Below are 16389 nucleotides of genomic sequence, written 5' to 3'. Positions count from 1 at the left end.
TAAGAGTGATGTGAAATGCTTTGGTTATGCATTGGATTCTGCTTTGGCTGATCAGAAAAGTACCCACAGGGAGGTGATATCTGACTTGGACTTTAAATGATGAGCAGAATTTCAGTAGGTGACCATAGGACAAATGGCATTTTGAGCAGGGAGAGATGTATTAGCAAAACCAAAAGAGTAATTTGTATGCATGACAATTGTACTTAGAGCTAATTTAGGCTGAATCACAGACCTTCAAAAACTCCAGAAATGACTTAAGTTTGCTTCATTGAAAGCCAAACTAACCACAAAACTGAGCATTTATAATTCATGTTTAAGAGTAAGAAACAGTGGCTAACTTTTATCAAAAAGTTTACCTTTATCTCTGTCCTAGCGAGGCATGGCAGGGAAGAATCAGCTATTATCTTTGACTTGTATAGAACTAGCTGAGTGTGAATTAAATGAAAGAAGCAGTAAAAGATGAGCCCAAGGAGAAGGAAAGGAGCAAGATCAAAGAAATCCTTGAAGTGTTAATTGCAATCATTGAAAAAGAGGTAACAAGAAGCTGAGAGTAAGATGATCTTCTATAAATAGCATTTGAATGCACAATATTGGAAGGTCAGCAGATGGGACTCTAAGAGGTAAAAATTACATATAAATTCAGACTAAGAAATAAGACTGTGATAAATTCAGAGAAACACGACATCAGATGAATTCAGAATTAAGAGAGAAATTTTTACTTTGTGGGTTAAACCAGTTATGTAGAAAGAATATGGCTAAAACCAGCTCTCTGCAAAAGTAACTAAAGAATAAAATGGTTCCCCAAAGCAAGGAGAAAGGAGAATTTGTAGAAACAGAATCATAAGACCAGGATGTGGTCCTAGGAAGGCAGGCCATAGTAAGGAAAATGTATGAACTCTGGTATAAAGTATGTTGAATTTTGCATATTCTCTGTAGGTAGCTCTTACTGACTGTGTTACCTTAGACAAGTCACTTCACTTCCCTGAACATCCATTACTGCATCTGTATAGTTGCTGTAGTTACACCTGAGGAGGCAGCATCCAGAGCGAGACTGCCTGGGTTCAGTTTCAAGCTCTATGATTTACCATCTGTGAACCCTGAGCGAGGCAATTAATCACCTTGTGTCATTTTTTTTCATCTGTAAAATGTAAATGATTTCCTATATGTCACATCATTCATAAAAATCATTTCCAGGGGGTGAAAGTCAAAACTATAAAGCCTTTTGAAAGCAATATGGAATATCATCATTATAAACTCAAGAATGAGTAGGATTTTTTTCAACAAGAAACATAGGCTATAAATCACAAAGAGAAAAATTGATAAATTTGACTGCATTAAAATTAATTACAAAGGATACAGTGAACAGAAAAAAGCCATAAAATGGGAGAAGATATCAGCAATTCATAGAAAACATGAAATCCTGTATTGCTATTCAGGATAAAGTAAAAAGAAAAAGAAAACCTTAGGGAAGAAAGAAGTTATTAACACATTCAAAATAATGGTTCAGTAAGATGGGACAGGAGAGGAAGGTGATGTGTGTTTTATTTCTTAAGAGGGATAGTGAATACTTAGGTGTTCATTTTATCATTATTCACATTTTATACATTCTTCTGTGAAGAGTACTCATTTCTCAGTGTATATTTAAAAATGCAGATTGTAATAAGTACCTACTTCATAAGGTTGTTGTGAAAAGAGGTAAGCGAGTTCCTTATGCCTGCAACATAGTAGGTATTTAAAAGTGTTAACTGTTATTATATTAAGACATTAATAACATTGTAGAAACTTAATAGAAGGTAGCTATTATTTTTAAGCTATTGTCTCATGAAAGAATATGTTAACAGAGAGAAAGTGGTCTGCATTCCACCAGAATACAAGAAAACCATCCAAGGGAAGGCCTGAAACTCACTTGGCATGTTTGACCCAACAGTGGAGGTGTTTATCACAGTATTAAAGGTCTATTATGCTGGCCTTAACAATACCCCTTGCGGTCATGTCAAGTTCACATAATGACCCTATAGTTTCTCATATGGCTGTTCTCAGAAGAACAGAATGTGTAAATCAAATATTCTGCTCCTTTAGTGAGTTTTATCTCATTTTATTTATTAATAGAAAAACATTTTTCTCTCAGTCTCTTGTGAGTAGAAGTCTTAGCTTCCTCACTTCAGAGAGCATCAATCAGAGTGTGTTTCTAGACTGATGAAGCAGAGGACTTCGGTCATGATCCAGCCTCAGGATAAAGCTTTGCCTGATCAGCCCAGCAGGCCCATCTCTGATCAGTCTCTAACTACAAAAAAATTGAAGAAAAAAAGTTTTGATAAGAGATTATGTTTAGGGTTCTTGTTAATGATATATGTCATCTCTAGAGATCATTTCAGTGTACTAGAGTGGCCACCAGGCATTCTTTCTTGTGAAGAGCTCTCAAGTATTACTCAGAGAATGTAAGTGAGTTAACCACATAATGTAAGCAAGTTACATGCGTTGAGTGCACATGACCTAATGAGAACGATGCTCCCAAAAGACTATTTCATCTAGTCATAATATTCTAGATTGTTAGAAATACTCTTATAGATTATTAACCACAGGAAAAGGGAAGGCCTGTGATAGCAAGTGGGTCCTGAAATGACGGAAAAGCACTAATCACCAAACCAAAGAAAGGAGTAGTTTTTTCATATGATCCTTTTAGAAAGACATAAAATATCAGGAGAAAAGCCACAGCTATTAGAAGAGAATGAACACTAGGCTTGGACCAGAAATGCAAGAGAGAGAAGATTGCCTAGAGAGCATAGTACTTGCTCTGTGTACAACTTAGAGCATGAAACATGGAGTAAATCTACCTACTTCTGGGCTTTAGGTTTAGAAATAAACAAGTGATCAGAGGAACTACACATTTAGGTATCATTTGTACATGAATGGGATTACAGAATCCGGATTTGAATATCTATGCTCATATGTTGGTCAGTATTATAAAAAATGTGAAGTAATCCCCAAGGAAAGTGATACAGTTTATGTAAACAGATACTGTAGTAAAGCAAGAAACATTGTGTTTTCTGACCATAATATGATAGTAGTTGAAATTTATTTCAAAAGCTGGAAAATTTGACAGAGATAAATACAAGGAGATCAAATTCCCATTAGAACAGATAAATTGTTCTTAATAGCGAGCAGGTTGATAAATAGGAAAGAAGATTCTCTCTCCATTCAAAATATCCAGGAGTGGTAATACTTGGTGATAAATGATGTAAAAAAAACTTGCAGAAGTAATAAGCCCCAAACTCTAAACATTTAAGCAGAAATTATGGGGGTCCTCCCATTAATTTTAATTATGAAGAAATTGGAGTGAAAGTTATACACAGCACCAAAAGTAAATGAGGCAAGTATGATAACTCCAAGTTGATGAGGAAAGAGAGAAGATGATAGATAGATAGATAGATAGATAGATAGATAGATAGATAGATAGATAGATACATAGATACATAGATACATAGATACATAAATAGATGTACAGATACTAACAGAACCTTCATAGGGCATACAAGAGAACAAACATACAAAGAACATGTTAAAAAATAATGGATTAGAGAACAGTTTATTTTGGAGTAGTTTTAGAAGACAAAGCACAAAGAAAGAATCATTTACTCATTCCTTCATTGTTAGATAGTCATTTTACAAAAGCAGGATGAATCCACACCCAAATTTGCTTTGGATGTCAAGACCGATGGTGAACACACACACACACACACACACACACACACACACACACACACACACCAAGAGAATATGAATAGATTTATTACTTATATAATAAGGTTTTTTTGAGAGAGCAAGGTAGACTTCCCAAGCTGGCCCACAATTGGCTTCACAGAACAAGAAAAGGAGACTGGCTTGGAATTTTAAATTGTGGTTAGGCTTGGGGCTGGGGCAAAGATCTTGATTTGAATATTTTACCTGCATCAAAGGAGAGAGCAGCTGAGCTTCCTAATTAGTTTGCCCAGATATTTGGGAGAGGGTGATGGGCCCTAGATGTGCAGCATGGAATGAAGCTGATATATTTTTCTGACTGCAACAGGAAGGTATTGGAGCATTGGGAGATTTTGAGCAATCAGAATATGATCTGATTTACATGTTTAAAAGCTGAATTCCTTTGCTTCTGTATTGAGAATAAATGGAGGGAACAAGATTAAAAGCAGAGACATTAACTGGAAGGATTCTGAAGCAATCCAGGTTGTTTTTACTTGGCAAGTAGCAATGAAAGTGGTAGCAAGAGGTTAAATTTAAAATATATTTTAAGAATAAAACTGACTTGACTTGGTGATAGATTGCATTTAAAGTATGGGGGAAAAAAAGGAGCATAGAATGATTCCTAAGTGTAAGCTTTGGTCAAGTAGGTGAATGGTGGTTCCATTTAATGAAATGGAGAAGACGGCAGTTGGAAGCAACAGGAGAAGTTGTGTTGGGACATGTTAAGTTTCAGATACCAGTGAGACATCTAAGTGGGGAAGTCAGTTACGTATTTTGGTATACCAGAGGCAATACACTAAGAATTCCATACATTTTAATGTCATCATTGGGTAAAGACCAATCAAAAATTATGATTTGTCAATACATGTAAAAAACACAATGTTTTCTCATGTGTGTAAGTTGTTTGAATGTCTTCTTTTGAGAAGTGTTGGTTCATGTCCTTTGCCCATTTTTAAATTTTTTATTATTATTCTTATTTTTTTTGAGACAGAGTCTCACTCTGTTGCCCAGGCTGGAGTGCAGTGGTGTGATCTCGGCTCACTGCAAGCTCTGCCTCCCAGGTTCACGCCATTCTCCTACCTCAGCCTCCTGAGTAGCTGGGACTACAGGTGCCCGCCACCACACCCAGCTAATTTTTTGTATTTTTAGTAGAGATGGGGTTTCACGTGTTAGCCAGGATGGTCTTGATCTCCTGACCTCATGATCTGCCTGCCTCAGCCTCCCAAAGTGCTGGGATTGCAGGTGTATTATTATTATTATTATTATTATTATTATTTTGAGATGGAGTCTCACTCTGTCACCAGGCTGGAGTGCAGTGGTGCAATCTCGGCCCACTGCAACCTCTGACTCCCTAGTTCTATCTATTCTCCTGCCTCAGCCTCCCGAGTAGCTGGGATTACAGGCATGTGCCACCAGGCCCAGCTAATTTTTATATTTTTAGTAGAGGTGGGGTTTCACTATGTTGGCCAGGATGGTCTCAGTCTCCTGACCTCTTGATCCATCTGCCTCGGCCTCCCAAAGTGCTGGGATTACAGGTGTGAGCCAACACGCCCAGCCAAGGTTATTTATTTTTTGCTTGTTGATTTAAGTTCCTTATAGATTCTGGGTATTAGACATTTGTCAGATGCATAGTTTGTAAATATTTTCGGCTTTTCTGTAGGCTATCTGTTTATTGTGTTGATAATTTCTTTTGCTGTACAGAACATCTTTAGTTGGCCCCACTTATCAATTTTTGTTTTTGTTGCAGTTGCTTTTGAGGACTTAGCCAAAGATTCTTTGCCAAGCCCAGTGTTGAGGAGGGTGTTTTCTAGGTTTTCTTTTAGGATTTTTATAGTTTGAGTCTTATGTTTAAATCTTTAATTCATCTTGAGTTAATTTTTGTAAATGGTGAAAGGTAAGGGTCTAATGCTTATTATCACTAATCAACAGAGAAATGCAAATCAACCACAATGAGATACCATCTCATACCAGTCAGAATGGTTATTATTAAAAAGTAAAAAACAACAGATGCTGGTGAGGATGTGGAAAAAAGAGAACACTTATACATTGTCAGTGGGAATGTAAATTAGTTCAGCCACTGTGGAAAGCAATTTGGAGATTTCTCAAATAACTTAACGCAGCAATCTCATTACTGGGTATATACCCAAAAGAAAATAGATCATTACACCAAAAAGATGCCTGCTCCTAAATTTCTTGTCACACTATTCACAATAGCAAAGACTAGGTACCCATCAATGGGGAATTGGATAAAGAAAATGTGGCACATATTAGTATATATTATAGAGTACTACACAACCATAAGAAAAGAATGAAATCATGTCCTTTGCAGCAACATAGACGGAGCTGCAGGCCATATCCTAAGTGAATTAAAAAAGGAACAGAAAACCAAATACTGCATGTTCTCACTTATAAGTGAGAGCTAAACATTGAGCACACATGGACATTAACAGGAACAATAGACACTACAGACTGCTAGAGGCGGGAGGCAGGGATGACATGGGTTGAAAAACTACCTATTGGGTACTATGCTCACTACCTTGATGCGATATACCCATGTGGCAAACCTGCACATATACCCCTTGTATCTAAAACTAAAGTTGAAATTAAAAACAAAAAAGTCAGGTACTTTAATTTACTTCAGCAACAGTAATCAACAAACATCATGAATTTGTTCAAAAGAAAGAATTCCTAGGATGAAGCTAAAATCCCTACTCAGGTTCATTAGCCAATAAGTGGAGGAAAAGCCCCTGTGATGCCACTCGATCTGATTGAGATCATTTCTGAGTTCTCTCAAACATCTGAGAACGGCTTTGAGCCAACTCTTGGCTGCACTTTTAATGGCATGTGGGTCAAAGATGTAATGACCAGCATGATGAAACAAGAGATGTCAATAATAGTATTCGAACAAAGGAAAAGAGAGAAGATTTTATAAAGTAGAGGCAAGAAGGCTTACTTACCATTGACTACATCATTTGGGGGTGGCATCTTGTTCACAGTCTGGCAAGACAACAGAAGACAAGATGCTAAAGTTAACAGATAGCACAAACTTAAGGTAAGTGCATATAAATGTTAACAGAATACACTAGGAAGAATTTAGATTTTTTTGTTGGTGAAACAAATTAGAATTTTTCCTGTTATGATTACATTATGCTGTTCAAAGGGAGAGGGAATGTGTGAGGATGTTACATTCAAGTGACTACATGTTCAAAGCTCTTGGGTACATAAAAATAAATTAGCTTGGGAAAGGACATAATGTTCAGGCTGCCCTTGAAAAATCTAAGATTGGCGAGTAGCTGTTTTCACAGGAAAAGTTGTTCACCACTTGCTTTCCTATCCCCATGCCACTCTCCCCATGCTTGCAGACGTCTTCCAGTTGCAAAAATCATGTTATTTCTCCCATTTCTCAAAAACTTTATGAAAGCCCTCCAATATCTAACATCAAAAGGTTTTTTCCGGCCGGGCGCGGTGGCTCACGTCTGTAATCCTAGCACTTTGAGAGGCCGAGGCAGGCGGATCACGAGGTCAGGAGATCGAGACCATCCTGGCTAACATGGTGAAACACCATCTCTACTGAAAATACAAAAAAAAATTAGCCGGGCGTGGTGGCGGGCGCCTGTAGTCCCAGCTACTCCGGAGGCTGAGGCAAGAGAATGGCGTGAACCCGGGAGGCGGAGCTTGCAGTGAGCCGAGATCGCGCCACTGCACTCCAGCCTGGGCAACAGAGCGAGACTCTGTCTCAAAACAAACAAACAAACAAAAAAAACCTGTTTTTTCACCTCCAACATTCCACTCATTATATTTCATCATATATATTTCTTCTAAGCAGTCCTTCTCTTATGCTCTGCCTCAATCTTTTAGAAAATATTTTGCTATAAAATTCTCATCCTTCACCATCCAGGCTGTCTTCTCCTCTGTGAAGCTTTCCTTGGTTATCCAGACACAGTGAGCCTTTGCTTGCTGTGCTTCTCTTCAGTAACTAACTTTGACTTCATGAGCAAGTACTATAGCTGTTATATAGTTGTTAATGTCTACTTTTCCGGTGACTATAAGCACCATGGGGCCAGACACCATGTTTCATTCCATGTTTTAGTTTTTTGTCAGCCCTTTGCAGAGTGCCATGGTAGTTATGTGCAAGAGCAGCTTAAAATAATGAAATTTCAAATGTTTTAGCAGTTCTGTTAATAGAATTAGGATTCAATTAATCTTAGTTCTTGATATTAATATCAGTCATTTTTTTGGGGGGGGGGGACAGAGTTGCACTCTTGTTGTCCAGGCTGGATTGCAATGGCACAACCTCAGCTCACTGCAACCTCCACCTCCTGGGTTCAAGCAATTCTCCTGCCTCAGCCTACCGAGTAGCTGGGTTTACACACACCCACTACCACACCTGGCTAATTTTTTGTATTATTAGTAGAGATATGGCATCATCGTGTTAGCCAGGCTGGTCTCGAACTCCTGACCTCAGGTGTTCCACCCGCTTCGGCCTCCCAAAGTGCTGAGATTACAGGCATGAGCCACCGCCCCAGGCCTATCAGTAATTTTAACACAAAACCACAGGGGCTGAATTTTTTTTTCTTAATTCAATTTTCCCTATTATCTAACTATGCATTGAAGTATGATCCAGAAGTCTGGGGAAGACCTGGTCCTAATTCTTCCCAATTTATGTAGCATATTCAAAGGGTGAGCAGAACATAGGTGCCTACACATGGATCTAAATATCCTTGAAAAAGCTTCTATTTCATTCTCTTTGTTCCACGGTCTGGTTGCAAGATCCAAAGATTTTAGATTTGAATACAGGGCACTATGGTTTGAATATGTCCTCCAAAGTTCATGAATTGGAAGCTTAATCCCCAATGCAACAGTTTTGAGGGCAGGGCCTTTCAAAGGTGATTAGATTCATGAGGAATCTGCCCTCATGAATGGATTTATGTGATTATCACTGGAGTGGGTTTGTTGTAAAAGCAAGATAACCTCCCACCCCTTGCTCTCTTGAGCTCTCTTGTACTTCTGCCTTCCGCTATGGGACGACACAGCATGAAAAACTTTTGCCAGTTGTGGGTCCCTCCACCTTGGACTTCCAGCCTCCAGAACTGTAAGAAATCTCTCTTCTTTATAAATTATCCAGTCTGTCTATTCTGATATAGTAGCACAAAATGCACTAAGACAAGAGGGAATTTTCAAGGTGCAGCGCATCACATAACTAATGAGCATTTATAGAGTTCTTGATGTCTCCATACAAAGATGCTGTGAAAGAACAAATGATTTTTCTTCATAGCTTCACTTAATTTCTTTTCATTCATAGTTATTTGTGCCAAAGGTAACAGGCTTTATCTTTATTCTTACTCTCTAATAGTGTTCAGCTTTATTAAAACAAGCTGTTCTCCAGAAGAATAATTTTATGGGACTTTAGAACCCCACATCACATAGAACTATAACAAAACAAATCTTTGATAAAATATAATTCTTATAATTTAAAAAAATAATTTTTTTAACATGGATGAAGCTGGAATCCATCATTCTGAGCAAACTATCACAAGGACAGAAAACCAAACACCGCATGTTCTCACTCATAGGTGGGAATTGCACAATGAGAACACTTGGACACAGGGTGGGGAACATCACATTTCATTTTTATTGGCATTTCTGGAATGATTAGCCACATTGGAACATTTTTAATTTACTGGAATTTAATGGGTCTATCAAGTAACTGTATGGCAAATGGCCATTTTAAGGTAGACTTGGCAATTCCCCATTTTGCTTACATACATCATTGAGTCTATAAGCTGTAAGCTGCAGGTTTGATCCTCATTGTGAAGGCAGCTTAACTCCTGAAAAAGCTAAGAGGCAAGATTTTTTAAAATGAAAAAATGAATAAATGAAAATAAATAAGTTAGCAAAGTGTTAATTGCAATGAAAAATCTATAGGTATTACTGTGCTGTTAAGGTCAACATATTGTTATGAGCTAAACTGTATCCCCTCAAAAATTATATAGTGAAGCCCTAACCTCTGGTATCTTAAAATGCGACTGTATTTAAAGATAGGGCCTTTAAGAGGTGATTCAGTCAAGTGAGGCCGTTAGAGTGGGCCCTAATGCAATCTGAATGGTGTCCTTATTAGAGAAAATTTGAACATGCACAGAAAGAGAGAGAGAGAGAGTGACTGGGGCTGTGCAAACACACAGAAGAAACACCAGGACTACATTAGGACAAAGGACAAGGTGGCCACCCACAAGCCAAAGAGAGAGGCCACAGAAGAAACAAAACCTGCCAATACCTTGATCTTGTACTTCTAGCTTCCAGAACTGTGACAAAACATATTACTTTTGTTTACGCCACCCAGTTGGGTATTTTGTCATGATAACCCTAGCAAACCAGCACACTTATTTCACACTAAGGTAGACTACCATCCATTGGAGTAAGACTTCCTGGCCTCTCTTACTACCTCTTTATCTGATTGGTACTTAGGGAAATAAGCTGAGAATGCATGGCTTGACCCTTCTCTTATAGCTTCTTTAGTTTTTTATTTGCTTGTCTCCAAAGAATACATGCTCCTCTCTGCTGCTGGCCAGAGCAGGTACTGGCCTTAGGCATCTCAGTTGCTCTCCCCTTTCTTTGCCCTTGGAAGCCACCTGCCTGCTGTGAGCATGCTTTCTGTTCTTCTCATTCCTGCTGTGAGTTTTATACTGGTAATCTCTTCCCCTGAGGAGAGAAGGCTGCTGTCTTCCAGTGCTGCCCAGGACTGGGTGTTTATATTTGCCTAATAAGGGGGTACAGTTTTTAAAATCTCACTGTTACCCCAAACAACATTCTTAAGAGCTAATTATTTAAGTCATTAATTAAACTGACTTTTTGTCTCCATCTGATTACTACTTTCTTTATTTCCTTTTGATTCGAGGTGGGTTGGAAAAGGATATACTTCATTTTATCTTCAAACCTCAACATAAAAGAAATTAAACACCAAATTGGAATAATCCTATAGGACTCTGGATCTGCTCGTGATAAATAATTTATTATGCACTAATTGATTATGGTCCCAAAGCTACACAAGCCAATGAACGAACTACTTATAGACATACTCTGACTCTTCTCAACTAGAAATGACTGGTTGGTTGGTTTTTTTCAATATCCCACCTAAAAATCAAGTTTCCGGTTTGTGCTTTTTCTTAATATTTTATTCTCTTATCTGTTCTCTGGGTTTTGGACATTTTATTACTAATCCACTTTTTCCAAAGGTAAACAACAAGCTCAAGAAGAAGGAGGGCTACAAGCAGCCCAATTTATACCTGGTTGGCTGCTCTGCTAAGAGACTTGATTTTAGTAAAAAGAGAAATACTGGCTTACCAGTGCTGTTGAATTATCCAAGCTATAAAATTAATATAATAATACTACTTGTAATTGGATTCACTGAGGATGTATTATGTGCCAGTATGTGTGCCTTATAGCAGAAGTCTAAGTGCGGCACATGCATTGTCTAACTTAATTCTTATAACAACTTTTGATGAAAAGAGGTGCAGGGGCTTAAAGTATCTTGTGAAATTTCACCCAATTGGCAAGCAATGGAGTTGAGAATTAAACTTGGGCTTTCTCATTCCAAAGTCTGTGTTCATCACAACTTACCACTTGCTCTATGCCAGGAATAAGCATTGAGAGCCACTAAAAATTTTTCAATCAGGGGAAGAAATATACCAATTTGGGAAGTCACGGTCATCTGGAGAAGATTGACTGCTCAACAAGTGACTTCTTTCGTTTCACATTTTTAAAAAAGGAAGATTTTGAGTCATAATTTATAGATCTTCTCTCATTTTTTCCCTAAAAGTACACCTACATTTTCCTTCTTTCATAAAATAGAAGAAAATGGTGATTTAGCCATTACTATAGTTGCTTTAAGCAAATTAGTGGCTCTTGAATCACATTTTATAGTTCAACAAACCAAAAAGTCAAACTGATTTTGCCAGAAACATAATCTTAAAAGATTTTTAAGTGTTTTAAGATTCCTAAGTAGACTGTCTTAGAAAACAAATGCTAAAATTAAATTACTTGGCAAAACTAAATTCATATATGAGAGCTAACCTAAAAGTTACCCTGCACAAACAAGTAACAATAGGGGCATTTTATATTAAACTTTGTTTACAGAACAAAAATTCCCACTTGGTTCTTCTTTCTTATAAATAAATTTCCCAAGTATTAGCACATTTTTAAAATTGCCATTGGAATCATGCTATTCTCTATTAAAATCTAAATCTAGATCATGTGAAAATAACAGTGTAAGTAAAAGTGAGTCTTATTTCATGTGCTAGATGAGCTAAGTATAGTTCTCAAAATGCATATTCTCTGATAAGATGGTCACTCACAAAAAAATAAAAAAAAACATCAAATATGATATGAAGACCTCCAAAACCATGTGCAGGGAAATTTAATGAGTATTAATGATATTCTAAAAGAGATGCTAGACTTGTTAGTGGTGAGCAAGGATGCTTAGATCATGCTAATGTTAAAACCTAACAGATTTCCTAAATGCCTTTCATGTTGAGGTGAGATTCCTGTTTCCATGGCAACCTTCAGTGAGTTAAGAAGGGTACTGTTAAACTGTATGGCAGTTTTGCTTAGTCTCTCTGAAAGAAAAATATCAGAAGAAACCATTTCTCTACTCATGATTGTAATCAGAGATCCTCCGCCCCCAACCACAAGCTTCTATTGCTGTTCCTGAAGAAGATATTAAGGGCAGTAAATCAGAAATCTATTTAATGATCTACTATGCTCTGCATGAGCTGCAGACCCTTTGCTGGTCCAAAAATCACATTTGCAGCAAATTAACATTGGCAAGTCTATAGGAAGGGATCAAAACAAATAAAGATGCCAAATAATGAGCAGGAGAAATAATAGGAAAATATCTATGATGCCTTGATTCCTAGAGACTGCTTTACATGTGTTAAAACAGCTTCCTTTAGGGTAGTGCCTCACTCTCCTGTTTTTGAAACTCTGCTATTCTTTGCATTTGAGAAATGAAAATATAATGAATATTTCTGTTGTTCTGCAAGGAATCCAAATCAAAGCTCTGACAAGAAATATCCACCCACATGTTTGCTTCGGTTTTTCCTAATACACTCATTACCCTGCGCGAAGCTCAAGACCAAGTGATCTCACCCAGAATGACAGAGGCAGCATGTCTACTGGCAATTATCCCAGTGTATTCAATGGGAACAGTGCAACTGAAAATCAAAGATCCTGAAACAGGGCATCTGCTACTCAGAGAAACTCAAAGTCAATTTTTAAAACTACATCTATTTTGCTGTCATAAAACACTTGTAGCTAACATTTATTGCACACCTATGAGTACCAGTCATTATGCTAAATATTTTATATGCAGCATCTTAGTGATTGTCATAAAACCACAAAAGATAGGAATTACAAATATTATATCTGGTTTTACAAATGAGAAAATTGCCTAAGATCACACCTATTCTAGGAACATTTTTAAAGTAATCAGAGGTAGACTTGGAGGCTGCCTCTCCCTCCCTTTTAAGCATTCTTCTGCTGTTTAAAAATTAATAAATTTTTAATTTACAAATGTATACATACATGCCTTTAGGAGTCATTCCAGCATCTTCACTGAGTAAAGCAGTCTGGCAGGCATGGAAAGACAATAGAGCCTGGTGGGGACTTAGGCAGTTGGAGTTCACATGTCCCAGCTTCTGCTGAGGTTGATCATGCAGAAATGTGGGTTCAGTGTGACCAGATTTTATTTCTTTTCAAGACAACCCACTCATCCCAATTTTCAAGTGAAATTTACACATTTAAAAAATGGGTACCATGAAAAAAGTGTGAGAACCAAGAGGAAGATCTGCCCCAGGCTGCCTGATTGTTTTCTCTGTGTTAGAAATTATTCATCCTTCTCTCCAAAAACAAAAGTATTTCAAAAGAAGATTCCCCCACCACCATGAAAACATAACACAAGGCCAAAATTTAGCAAGGCAGTAGGAGTGGGAAAATTCTAGGTTTTGGTGAGCCTTTTTGGTAAGTAAAATGAAAAGAATAGTTGCATAAATAGAATCTAAGGGTAGTGCCTCTTTCCAATTTTAATTTTATTTACTGAATTTCTCACAGAAACTTAATGCTTTCCCTTTTATTCAATGTTGTATATTTTATATCAAACAATTGAAGCAAAGCAGAATTCCATTTACTCTTTAATTAAATGAAATAACATTATTAAAAAACATGTTCTATAATTTGGTTCTGTGTGATGATGCAAGTGGCAAGTTTAATTTCATTCAACTGAATGACAGCAATAATCATACAGAATAGAGATGAGTAATTTAGATTTTCAAAGCTCCTGTTCTTGAAGTTACCCTAAGTGTCAAAAGTAGGAACACTCTTCAAGGTATACTGTACACCTCCCCCAGCAACAGCTCCTTTCAGACAGCAAGCAAGAATGAAGCTGAAGATAACACTGGAAAATGTTTACCATTGATTCCCTTAATACATTTACTTTTGATGACAGAGGGGCAAATTACATGACTATTTTTATATATAGGAAAGAAAAACTAAATCTGACCCCCTGTTTTAACTTAACTGTTTCATTAACACGACAATGAACAACAAAATCCTTTCTTGGGAAGAAGGTGTGGATATGTATGTTCAATACATTTGCTAGATATTTTCTAAAGCAATGTTACTGTTACATTAAACATTAACAAATTATTTTATTGGAATATTGGTGTTATGTGATTTTCCACATTATTTTACTACAGTCATTAATTGACCAAATGAAAGACCCAAAGTTACACGAAAGTGAGCATGACTATAAAAATAAATTTGAGTGCTCACAGTGGTCCAGCAACACCTGTGACAATTTATAAATATGGCCCCACAATGATATTTCAGGGATTTTTTTCCTAACCTTACAAAGCTATAAAGAGAGACTGTAAAGCAACCAAGCTCAAGCGCTTTTTGGCATTAATAGCAGATGATCAGACCTAATGAATCCTTGAAATGCAAGCACATATGGGTGTAGGTAAAAATTTGTTTCTAGGAATCTGAATTTGAGGGCCATGGCAAGGCATCGGAATAAATATCTGAATCTGCATTTCCCTTCATTTGCACACTGTACTTCCCATTGACCTTTGTTACTAAACAATAATGATGTTAGAGGGGTAATGCTGTTTATATGTTTTCTTATTTAATCTACACAACTCTCAGAGATAGTGATTGTTATCTCGATGTTACAGAGTAGGAGACTTGTGCCCAAAGAGCTGAAGTAATTGACCTAAGAATCTAATGAGGAAGGGCCAGAGCAAAGACATAAAGCCACCCTTTTTCATGCCAATGCCCCCGTAATTCCAATATTAGAATCCTACTACTGTATTATTATTGTGGCACTGTGAATCCAGGACTTCACCGAGTTCCAGAGAGCTAAATAGGCTGAGAGAGCTACTCCATCATTTGAGAAACAATCTTACCTGTAAAATGTCAATAATGCCTTTGCCTTGTCAATTCCATGGGATTATCGTGAAGATCAAAGGAGTAAATGTGTATGTTAATGAGATTTCAGCAGTAGAGATCACCAACAAACAAACTGTTAAATGACATCATTGGTTCATCCCGTCAGTTAAATAGAGGAGTATTTACTTTGCAAGAGGCAATAAATGATATTCCTTTTCTCTTACGATTTGAAACAATCCAGAGACAGACATGAGAGCTAGGCAGAAAGAGATCAAACTATGAGTATGAGAAGGTAACAGCATGGAGAACATGGCTTAGATGTGTGGTAACAGTGGAATTCCTCATTGTTCCTGCACTCTAGTTTAGGTCTCTGAATAAACAAACAGACGGAAATCTAAATTTTTGGAGAACTCCCTTACTCTGTCGCCCAGGCTGGAGTGCAGTGGTGCCATCTCGGCTCACTGCAAGCTCCGCCTCCCGGGTTCATGCCATTCTCCTGCCTCAGCCTCCCGAGTAGCTGGGACTACAGGCGCCCGCCGCCACGCCCGACTAATTTTTTTGTATTTTTAGTAGAAACCGCGTTTCACCGTGTCAGCCAGGACAGTTTCAATCTCCTGACCTCGTGATCCGCCTGCCTTGACCTCCCAAAGTGCTGGGATTACAGGCGAGAGCCACCACGCCCGACCAGAACTCCCTTGCTCTTTATCAGCAACATACTGGCCTGAGGAAAAGAGGGCAGAAAGAAAGGGAATCCCTCACATTTAGGACTATTGGACTAGGTGAGCTCCACTTGATACAAAATCATGGACTGAAGGCTCTACTTGCTTTTCCTACTAACCTGCTGGGAAAAATGAGGGACGGGGCTAAAAGTATGGAGGGTTTAGGAATAAGCTCTCCTAATGTAAATCAGATTAGTGGATGACAAAAATCTCCCAAATAGTAATCTCAGTCTCAACTGTGTATTTGTTGTGGGATCATAGGCCACTATTTCAGTCTAAATAAAAACCAGTAATGAACACCGAAACTTGACTAAGGCAAGTGATAAGATCATCATGTTTAAGACTATGAAAAGACTCTGCTTAAGACAAAACTTCCCAGACTGTATCCCATTATTCAGTTTGCCCTTCTAGCTCCTGATCAATTAAATATGTTGGCATTTATTGTGCATCTGCAGTGTACATTCCTTTTAATCGTTCTTCTCCTCTTCCCTAA

The 16389-nt window shown here is 37.7% G+C and overlaps 1 long non-coding RNA gene across 1 annotated transcript in view; it reads right to left on the bottom strand.

The window, feature by feature from the left end:
• LOC130541796 (uncharacterized) overlaps positions 1–15510 on the bottom strand; it is a 33740-nt gene extending 18230 nt beyond the window's left edge. The window contains exons 1-3 of the long non-coding RNA XR_008955919.1: positions 15195–15510; positions 9501–9575; positions 6696–6735 (exon numbers count right to left, since the gene is read on the bottom strand). This is a non-coding gene — a long non-coding RNA (uncharacterized LOC130541796). The remainder of the gene's footprint in view (positions 1–6695; positions 6736–9500; positions 9576–15194) is intronic.
• Positions 15511–16389: the final 879 nt, after the last annotated feature.

Source organism: Pan paniscus, chromosome 1, assembly GCF_029289425.2.
Source record: "Pan paniscus chromosome 1, NHGRI_mPanPan1-v2.0_pri, whole genome shotgun sequence".
Taxonomy (NCBI): domain Eukaryota; kingdom Metazoa; phylum Chordata; class Mammalia; order Primates; family Hominidae; genus Pan; species Pan paniscus.
Note: the sequence above shows the minus strand (reverse complement) of the source record. Positions and strands in the feature narration are given on the sequence as shown.